Below are 11,481 nucleotides of genomic sequence, written 5' to 3' on the forward strand. Positions count from 1 at the left end.
TCCAAACTTTACCCTCATAAATGAATTTTCCTCCTTTGAATACAGTATCTCACACATTGCAGATTTGGTTTTTGAGTACATCACAGTCAGTTAATGGGCTCAAATTAGTCCTACCCTGGTTTCAGCCAAAGCCAAAGTGGCAGCAGTAAAAGATGCAGACTCCAACACCAGAAGGATTTTGAGCAGAGTCCTGTTTGCTGTGCAAGGATGACTTGCAAAGTAGGCAGATAAAGCTTGTGAATGTCACAGTGCTGGCACTCGGATGCCATGGTGCAGGGTAATCCCAGGGATCATGGAGGGAAGATTTTGAGGACAGAGTTTCAAAGCAGTGTCTAGATGCTGCAGGAACTGATTCTGGCATGGGTTTATTTCCCAACCATCATTTTCTCTACTATTTTCTTAGCTACTACAGCCCTTGTTTTAATGTCAGGTATAAAAGATGGGCAAAGTGGATGAGAGGCAGTCAGTGCCATGGCTAGAGGGGACCATCCCTGCTTCCTATGCATGTGTGAGCTGGACACAGCAGGAGGGAGGGCCTGGAATTTGTCACCCTCCAAACCAGGCTCACAGGTGCTTCTCATGCTGTTACCCCTTGTGCAGGCACTTGTGAACCTGCCAGAACCTCCCAGCAGCATCCCAGCCCTGTGTGTGGAGCTGCTGCATTGTGGTAGACACAGACTGGGAAGCAAAAACGGTGTGGGCAGCTTCCATGAGCAGTCCAGTGATGTCCAAAATCCAGCCATGGACACATGCACACACCAATTAATAAGACAAAAGAGTTGTGGTGGGCTATACTGAACAGGCAAAGTCCTACTGGGTTATAGGACAAAATCAACATCACCCTGGTCAGTAACTTGGGAAGTAATTAAGAGCAGTTTTATAGGTGCCAGATCCCACTGAGCGACAGACCAGTAAAACCATGGCTGAGGATGGATGTGAGGATGGAACACACAGGCCAGGCTCACGCTGCAGCTGTGACAATGCCTGTCCATCCCCTCCTCTCTGACACCTGGGAGCTCAGGGCACTTTACATGGGACACAATCACCCAAATTACATTTGGGGACGGCTCCACTTGCTTTGGCACTAACCAAAAATAAAGGGCCATGCTCCCAAAAGGCTGGACCAAAAATCTTTAATCAGTTAAGCTTTGAGACTGCAGTTCTCCCAGGGTGGGCATGCCCTGAGTGCCTCTGATCTGATCACCAAACACCTCCAGGCTGGGCATCCAGAAATGGAGGTGACCAGGAAGAGCTGGGTGTTTGCCCAGATCCAGGCTTTGGGATTTAGCAGTCTCAGCAGAATGGGCAGGAGGCTCTTTCCAAGATGCCAAAAGGAAACACAGCAGTGGGACCCATCAGGCCATTGGGTCCCTGAATCCCTCAGGCAGCACTTGGCTGACCCAGCACCAGGGCCTGGGGAGCCAGGCAACATTTTTATTACACCAGTTCAAACCATTAATAATTGTCTGCCCAAGCCCTCCCAAGCTTCCAACATTATGTAAACGGAAGTGAATTAAAATTATTTTTTTCCATCACTGTTTGAAATGTGCAATGCTTTTTCTAAACTGCCCCGTGAGCAGAAGAGAGAGAAGGATCTGAAACAGCTCCCTGGCTTCCAGCCAGGTCCCAGCAAGTACTTTACATCTCACTTCAAGACAATCAGAGCAAGGGTTTAAGAGGCTTTGAACACAAACAGCGTTAGGTTAGTCAAGTCCTGCTTTGAGCAGTGGAGAGCAATGGAGACATAAACAGATTTAATTTGAACTGGACTTAATGTAGCTGGGTTTACAGAGTCCAGCTGATCTCACATACATCAGAAGTGGTGTATATGTGGGGTGGCAGCATGGTCCCAGGGGAGGGCAGCCATCCCTGTGCCAGCACTGACCCAGTGCACCTTTCAGTGACACTATCACTCCATTATCTGCAGAATGGAGAGCTCTCTGACTTCACAGAGCAAACCTGGAATCAATTAATGTCTAGCCTGCATTTAGGAGAGGCAAAACACTATATAAACATTATGTATCATTTAGCTTCTGAGGAAAAGCCATTGCCTGACAAAAGGGGCCTCTCCTTTCTCTTTTATGCAGTCTGGCTCACACTGGTGCAGGTCTCCTTGACTTTTTTGGCCCAGTCCTAATTTTCACCAGCTCTGATTGCAGGAGGCTTCAACTCACAAAGTACATTAATTTGCCTCACTTGTAAGTGGGGGTGTCCTTACTGAGAACCTCCATTTCTAATCTGCCTGCTCAGTGGCTCTCCCCAGGACAAAGCTGAGGCCAGCATCACCCTGTCTGTTCAGCACCAGGATGGCACTGGCTCCTCCCAGGACCAAAGACACTGTTCAGAGAGCTGCTTCTCACTGCCCTGCCTGCCTGACCAAAGGAGCCCAGCATCCCAAATCTCCTGTGCCAGTGCCCCCCACCTTCACAGGGAAGAATTTCCCTCTAATATCTGATCTTAATGAACCCTCCTTAAGCTTAAAGCCATTCCTTCTTGTCCTGTCACTTCATGCTTACAAGTGGTCTCTCTCCATCTCTCTTGTAGCCCCTTTAGGCACTGGAAGGGGCTCTCAGGTCTCCCTGGAGCCTTCTTTTCTCCAGAAAAACCCCAGCTCTCTCAGTTCATTGTCAGGTTAGAGGATCTGACCACTCTCTACCTCTACTTGTGATGCCTGGCCCATGTATTTATCCAGAGTTACTCACCAATGTCATTGTTGCACTCTCCTGCCATTAACATTTTATTTTCAATTTAAAAATACCTCCAAGACCCTTTATGACAGGCATCCCTTCACATAGGAAGGCTCAGGATTGTTTTTCACACTACACAAAAGTTTTCTCTCACCACTAAAATAATGAAAACCTGGATTACCAAAGAGCTGGGGTACCAAGCAGCAGGGTGCTGCTGCTGCAGGTGCAGTGCTGCTGCTGAGAGCCAGCCTTGCATTTTTGGGCACCCAGGGATAGCAGCAGCCCTGGCTCATGGACTCAAGGTGACCCTTGTCACTCACCCAAACACAAATGCTGCAGGAATTGTCCCTGTTCAGTGACAACTGTGGTGTGGCCCAAACAGAGCCAGTGATGCTGATAACTCAGTCATACCCTTTGTAGAGGGATTTGCTAATTTAAGTAAGCAAAGGTCCTTGAACCTTGGCATCATTAGCTCTGAAACCTGCAATAACTATTACTAGGGATAGTTTTTGCTCCCCCCAGTTTGTCCTTGAAGCCAGCACAGGACCAAACCTGCAATTCAGAGAAAATTCCAAACAATACTTTTTGTGTCACCTGCAAGCCACAGAGCTGAGCTACCCCTAGTAAAACAAAATTTTAAAAGGAGGAGAAAAAGTTTAAATAAATAATTGGCAAGGAAAAGCACCTGGAGATTGTACATGCAGAGTTATATGGGCTGTGTTTCTGGAGGAGTGAACAGAGTTGCCATGGCTGGGGAAGATCAGGTACCCCACACCATACTGATTTTCTGTCTCACTGAACCATATGCTGTGTCAGAGAAAAGCAGGTTCTCATCTCTCCACAAAAAGGGTCACATCATGAATAAGAGCACCACATATGTTTCCATCATGTTGGCAAAGTTTTAGGAAGTATCCCTCATAAAACACAAAATGATTACAAATGAGAACATGAAAAACAAATTCAGCAGGAGCTCGTGTCACCGGTTTCTCGCTCACCCTTTTATGAGAAGCTCCTGTTCTCAGCTCTCAGCTGGCTTGGGGAAGGCTTTGGGGCACAGACACTACAAATGGCAACCCAGGGCTGGGATCAGAAAGGCAGATTTTGGAGAGCAATGCAGACAAGCTCTCTGGGGTTGGTGAGAGGCAGGCACAGCCTCAACAGTGGCAGGCAGAGCTCTGCAGGACTGACCCACCCTGCTCTGCAGGGCTGCATCAATAATTTTGCTTGGATAGTGCTCGTGCTGGGGTCTCGTTTATATAGTATATATAATTATAGTGAAATATACAATGATATGGTATAAAAGAGGATAGTTTTTGGAAATTCTGCCCTGTGAGGGTGGAGTGGCACTGGCACAGACTGCCCAGAGAAGCTGTTGATGTCCAAGGTTGGAAGTGCTCAAGGGCAGGCTGGACAGGGCTTGGAGCAGCCTGGTCAGGTGGAAGGTGTCCTTGCTCATGGCAGCAGGGCTGAAACTAGAGGTTATTTAAGGTTCCTTCCAACCAAAACTGTTCTGGGATTCTGTGTTCCTCTGGCAATGCTGAACTCCCACTGATTGTGCAGAATCACAAGGAATGGTCATACAAAACTAAGAAAAACTCACCTGATGTTGTACCAGCAATGCCATCAAAGACACAGCTTGTGGCTGCCTGATGGCCAGGTCACCAAAGGCACAGGGGCAGAGGAGGAGCCCTGAGCCCCCAGCACCCCTGCTGCAAGGCACACACCCCTGTCCCCACCACCCAGCCACGAGAGCCAAACCCCAAACACACATTCCTCCTGGGCACTTTGCTCCTTGGGTCACCCCACAGTCATTTCTTGGTCCCTGTCACAGCACAGGAACAGGGGACTGAGCTGGGGGCAAAGTGAAGCTGTGCAGCCAGTCCTTCCCTGCTGTCCCCAGTACAGCCAGTCCTTCCCTGCTGTCCCAGTGCAGCCAGTCCTTCCCTGCTCTCCCAGTGCAGCCAGTCCTTCCCTGCTATCCCCAGTGCAGCCAGTCCTTCCCTGCTGTCCCAGTGCAGCCAGTCCTTCCCTGCTCTCCCAGTGCAGCCAGTCCTTCCCTGCTGTCCCAGTGCAGCCAGTCCTTCCCTGCTGTCCCAGTGCAGCCAGTCCTTCCCTGCTGTCCCCAGTGCAGCCAGTCCTTCCCTGCTCTCCCAGTACAGCCAGTCCTTCCCTGCTGTCCCAGTGCAGCCAGTCCTTCCCTGCTCTCCCAGTGCCCAGTCCTTCCCTGCTATCCCAGTGCCCAGTCCTTCCCTGCTCTCCCCAGTGCAGCCAGTCCTTCCCTGCTGTCCCATTTCATCCAGTCCTTCCCTGCTCTCCCATTGCAGCCAGTCCTGCCCTGCTCTCCCAGTGCCCAGTCCTTCCCTGCTCTCCCCATGCTGCACGGCTGCTCACATTCTGCTCCTTCTCTCTCCGCTCACCCCGAGCTCTGGGGCTGTGTTTGCCCCGGAGCTGCCAGAGAGGCCGGGCAGGCTGTCCCAGGGCGCTGCTCAGCAGCAGGCACAGGAACAAGCTGCTTTGTTCCCAGTATCACAGCCCGTTGGTGCAGGCTGGTTTGCTCGCTCGGAGCAGCTCCTTTGCTGTGCCAGGGCTGCTGATCTTAGAAAGAGGGAGCTGGCAGGGACAGCACTGCAGGCCTGGGCTCTAGTCCAGCCTTGCCACAAGGTTTCCAGGAAAAGGACCTGGGCTCTGATCCATTCCCAGCCCGCAGCTGCTCCAGCTCTCAATGGCAACTTTCCTCCCTCCATCACAGAGCTGGTGGCTGCACTTCCACCCATTTAGCTCACAGGAAAAGGAGAAGATATTTTCAGAATTCTTTTCAATCATAAAGGCTTATTCATCAATCATTCTGGCTTATTTCAATGAAGTTTTGAAGCACAGGTTGTAGGCAGAGCTCTGACAGCCACCAAGGATCACGTTCTGCCTAAAAGGAGTTTAACTTTTCACCCTCTCATGATCTGGCAAAGATTTTACTTTCATGCCTTCCACAGTCTCTCCCAGTATGCCAGTATGTTCACAATGGTGATATTGCAACCTGCAGGGAGAGAAGAGCATGGTGAAAGGAAATGCTGTGCAAAATGGGAAGGGCCACAACTAAAGCACTTGGAGAGCTGCATCCTTGGCAAGCACCCCTCCATCCACCCAGCAGAGCAAGGAGCAGTGGAGACATCCCAAGAATTTTGAGTGATGAGCCTCCTAACTCTTTAATATATTTACTTTCTTTAATATCTTTCAAAGTAATTTTCTCCCAAAAGATCAAAGGAGGCAACCCAGGAGTGGCTTCACAACATGTGCCATGAGCACACAAAACATTTGCAGAAGCCCCAGTCCTGATAAGTGATAGGAAGCAAATAACACAGAGACTCCTGACAATAACCAGAGTCACCTGGAGCTTTGGGTAAAAGGGAATTTTTTGATATCCAGGGAATTTTTTCTGGACTCCAGGCCAGACTGTGGTTTTTTTAAACAATGGGTATCAAGCTGTGATCATAGGCTTGAATCAAGTTAAGGTTAACCCAAGATATGTAAAACTCAGCAGTCTCCATTTGGGGGATTTGTGGGAGGTTTTCCTCATTACATGGTTTAGACTTGCTGCCTGGGGTTAGTTGTTCCCCACACAAGATCCAGAGCAGCCTGATGCTGAGGGAAAGCCCAGAACAGCCTGGACTAGTGCTGCAAGAAGGCAAGTCCTCCTCACTCCCAGACTTTAAAGCAAGCATGTTCTCCAGCCCCACTGTCCCCATAAACATGGAATGAGCTCTCGTCTCTCTCCCAGGTGTGCTGAGGGGAGGGACATGTAAGCCAGACCACAAGGATGGAGACTTGCTCAGGGTCTGCACTCAGGGGAGATCCAGGACTGTGAATCCCAGCACATGACAGGGCCAGGCACAATGAACAACAGTGAAAAACTGAATTTTCCAGCAGGAAATGGATCACATTTGGGATGAACCTTGATCCCACACTGACACTGCATGGTGCTGGGAAATGACATTAGTCCTCCTGATGGGAACAAAACCAGTCTGTTTCCAGCATGTGCCATAGGATGGTGCCTTCCTAGGCTCTCAGAACTGCTCATGCTGGCAGCAGACACATTTCCCCTGTTTGTTCCAAGAAAATAATTCAGTACCTCTAAAGGGTATCTTGTTCTGTGGCTTGGAGTCTCTTGTGAGAGCTGCTTCACCATCACTGTGTCCTCTTGGAGGTCCAGGAAGGGCAAACACAGGTCAACAAATGGGATGATGAAACAAAACCCATCCATAATTCATTCAGCCCCCAAAATCAGGTGACGTTTTTGCCAGGTTATGTCACGACATTGGGCAAGTTTGGGCTGGGGCACATAGTCATAAAGAAAACCAGCCACCCAGAGCTGGGGGTGACAGGGGGACCATAAAACTCTCCCAGCAACTGCAGGCAGGCCAGTGCCTCCCATGCAGGACCATCAGCTCATCTGGGGCTGCCAAGGATCCTCTGTCTGCTTCAGAGTCCTGTGAGCTCTTACTAAGAAGGAGCTTTGTGGTTCACAGTCTGCACAAGCAGTAAACTACACTGGAATTAATCCCAAATATATTTTTAAAAAACATAAAAGTTTATTTTTTTTTTAGGTTTCCTCAACTCCCCCCTCGCCCCCCCGCTTTTTTTTTGACAGAAAAACCCGGCCTTTTGAAAGTTTTATTTTGAAATTGAAATAAAGCTGAGTGGGGCCTAGACTGAAACAGGGATTGCAGCTAACAGAACGTCTCTGTATGGAATACAACAAGGAAATTATTTCCTCAAGGTGGAAATTTATTGCTCCAAGGTGGAAGGCAGAGTGTTTTAAAGAGGTTTTTAATTAATAAAGGGAAACGTGCCAAGAATGTGCTGCATGTTTGAGCTTTCTGCATTAAATAACCTGTTGAGGGCTAATTTAGGCTTCAATTAATAAATAACAATACACACAGAGGCATAAACAGCCTCCTGCACCTTCAGCAAAATGCATCAAGGTGGCTCTATCACATTTTAAACAAATTTTAGGCAAAGATGTGCTGTCTCTTGGGGTGCCAAGTAGCTCAGGGCACTTGTCTCCTCAGGTCAGGACACAGAGCCAAGTACCAAATGCCCCTGGAGCTGGAGAACAGCAGTGTGGTAGGTCTTGGCAGGATATTTATGGCATCCCTGGAACAGGAAGGGACTGTGAGACACTAAAGAATTTTTCTGTTTGGCATTTTTTCCTGCAGTAATGCCATTCTAGGCATTCTCACCCAAAGCCAGGATGCAATTTCCCAGTGGTCCCAGTCCCTTAGGTGTTAAGTCTCACTGACTTCCACCAAAACCTAATCCTGCATGGCCCAGATTTTTGAAGTCATTTAGGCTCTTAAACTTGCAGATTTGTGCTGAGTGGGATTTTTTTTCAAAGCACCTCAACATTTTAAATGTCTCAGGGGGGAATGGTGCCAAATCTTATCCTACAGCTTTTCTTCCTCATGGTCTCCAGGTGAGGCATCTCCTGGCACTGGGTTCCACGAGTTCAAAGTGTGAGGCTCCACCAACAAACACACACTTACCCTGATTTTAATTTCTCCCCACTTTGCTGTGCATCAATTTTCTCTCTCATAGACAGTCAGCCCAAACTGGAGCATCTAACCCCTATAAATAATTCATTATTTCATGCACTTCTGCATGTCCTCCCTTCTCCCAGTGACACAGAATAATTAACATATAAAAGTCTGGTGATAAGTGAAGTTTACGATCCAAACTAGAGGAATGAAGGCTCAGAAGTGAACATTATAAGAGCCCTGTGCCCATAAACATCCCACTTCTGGTGGGCTACCCAGCCAATTAATTGCAGGCAGAAATTCTGGCTGAGCATTCATTGCCCACATAAGCTCCTTGCTGAAAAATAAACCTCCAGAGCCATCAGGAGAAAACAAAGCAGGAGATGGTGTGCTGGAGAGAAAAATACACATAGACCAAGAATAGGACATGTCCTATATTTTTTAGGGTTTTTTTTCCTAATCCTCTCCAGTAAAAAAACCTCCCTCCTTTAGGGAAAAAGAACACAATGGCCAAGCCATGGGCTTCTTAAAACATCAGTAATTATTGATTTTCACCTTTTCTCATAAGCTAACACAAGCATCAGCCCCTCTTGGGCCAGGTGGCCCCTGACACGTGGGTACAGGAGAGCCTCACCCAGCTCCTGGGTTTGGATCCCCCTCTCTGGTGTGGCTTAACCTGAGCACAGCTCCACACCCATCCCTCTGCTGCACTTGAGCAGCTTGAGCAAGCAGAGGGTCTGGAAACCTTGGTTGTCCTGCCCAGTGCTGCCCACAGGTGAGACACAGGGGCAAAGAGAGAGGAGCATGATCTGAGCTGACTGAGCTCCAGGATGGTTTGGATTGGAAGGGACCTTAAAGACCCTTGTTTAACCCTGAGCCATGGGCAGAGGTGCCACTGGTTGGATCAGGTTGCTTAGGGTCCCATCCCACCTGGCACTGATCACTTCCAAGGATGGGACAGCCACAAATTTTCTGGAAAAACTGTGCTAGTGTCTCATCATCCCCAGAGTGAAGAATTCCCTTCTAATATTTAATCTAAACCTGCCAGTGTGAAGTTATTCCTCCTTATCCAGTCACTTCAGGCCCTTGTCCAAAGTCCCCCTCCAGCTCTCCTGTAGCCCCTTTAGGCACTGCATGTGGCTCTCAGACCTTCTCTTCTCCAGGCTGAACAGCCTCAACCCTCCCAGTCTCAGAGCAGAGCTGCTCCACCCTCTGAGCCCCTCCCCAGCCTCCTCTGGAGCTGCTGCATCAGGCACACATCTTTCTGTGTGGAGCACCCTGGTCACAGTGCTGCAGGTGAGGTGTCCAGAGAGTGCAGTGAGGGGGAGAGTCCCCTCCCTCACCCTGCTGGTGATGCTGGTTTTGAAGCAGCCCAGGGTGCAGTTGGCCCTAAGAAGTTGTTCTCAGCAGGGGATGGGATTTGTGTACAGCTTCAGCAAAAGCTCATTGGTGTAAGCACAAGAAAGATCTGTGACCTGGAGAGAGGGGGAGATGAGCCCAGAGAGCTGCCAGTCCCTGTACACAGAGCCAGCACTTTCACATCAATGCCCAAACAACATCTCTCTGCCCAGGGACCATTACACTACAAGTGTGAGGCAGCTCACTCTGCCAGCCAGCATCATGGGTCCTGCCCACCTGTCCACACATCCTGCACCCCACTGGCCCCTCAGACCCCAGCATGTGACACTTACTGCCCTGCAGAGAGCCTGGCCCTGCAGCCAGAGCTCTCAGAAACCTCTGATGCTCACGACTGGGTTTCTTGACATTAGCCAGGCCTGGCTATATATTACTGGGATATACAATTAAGGCTCAGAGGTTTGCATACAGTAGCTGGCATTTTTAAGACAAGGAAATCAAGGAGTGTGACCAAGACAGATTATTCAATGTGAAAATTGAGTGCTTAAGGGTGCTTAAGCCAGCTGAACCAAAACCACAAGGGAAAAGGGCTCCTTGGTAAAGGAGCAAACAGTTGCATTTTAAGAATGATAAGTAACAAACAGGTGAGGGGGTCTGAAGCTGAAATTAATTTCATACAGACTCTGGGCCAATACAGGCAATGGCACAGGGGAGGACAGTGAACTGGAAGCCACCCAAAGAGCCACAGGGGCCAAACCCCCATGCCTTCCATCATTCTCTCAGGCTACAGCACATGGGAGCACACCTTGCAACAGGCTCAAGTAAATGCTGTAAGGATCTAGTGAGGATCCATGAAACAGCTGGGTGCTTCTTACCTTCCCCAAGTGACTCTTGGCACAGCTGGGAGGGTGGAACTTGCTGTTTGATGTCACCACCTTATGAGGTCACTTTCAAAAGAAACCACAGAGGCAAATGCTGGGGCAAATTCCTGGATAGACAAAATCCCAGCATAGCACTGGTTGATTATTCTTAATTTACTGGGCTTGCATTGCTGAGCAGTTTAGGCACACACCTGCTCCAGTCAGGAGGAGGAAATCAGCCAAGAGGAGCAGCCTGCCCCCATGCAAGGTGGGAGCAGCCAGCAGAGCATCCCCCATCCTGTCACCTGGCCAACAGCAAAAACTGACGAGCACTCCCATGAAGGACTGTGCCTTTGAGCTTTAGGGGATCATCCTCCCTTTTTCAGGCACCCAACACGTCTGGAAGTGGTGCAGGAGCCCAAGCACAGACCTGTGCTCTCACTGGGACCCTTCCCAAGGCTCCAGCATCCCTGCAGCCCATGTGGACTGCTGACTCTGACCAGAGAACCTCTGGCAGCCATTCCTGGGCTCTTTCCAGAGTTCACTTGCAAATGAGTTGCCAGTTCCTCACCAAAGAATCCAGCTCTGTGACAGATCTTCAGCTTTTACGTAAACATGCCAGTGGGGTAGCTCACATCCACGATTGCTCCCTGCCTTGGATCTTTAGGAGAAAGAGCATTAACAATTGCCAATTTACTTCAGTTGGTCAGCAGCTCTGTGCTGCAAGTCTGGACACTCTGTGAGCACTTATTCCAGGACACACACGTTTCCAGAGGTGTAACTTTGAGAAAGCCAAAAATATTTGTTTCTTGGAGCAAACAGTGGTGAAAAATTGAAACTAGCTCATGCAGAAGAACTCATTAACTTAATTGACAATCCCCCCATTAATCTGAGGCTGAAAGGGCCAGAGGAAATGCACACACCTAGAAGAAGCTGTGAAAAGTGCAAAGCTTTTGTTTTCTGCAGGATTGAAAACGCCCTCAGAGGAGGGAAAGGCAAAGCAGGGCTGAGGACCTGGCAGGCTACAAGACAGCACAAAGACAATGCTGG

This window comes from Oenanthe melanoleuca, chromosome 13 (assembly GCF_029582105.1).
Source record: "Oenanthe melanoleuca isolate GR-GAL-2019-014 chromosome 13, OMel1.0, whole genome shotgun sequence".
Lineage (NCBI taxonomy): Eukaryota > Metazoa > Chordata > Aves > Passeriformes > Muscicapidae > Oenanthe > Oenanthe melanoleuca.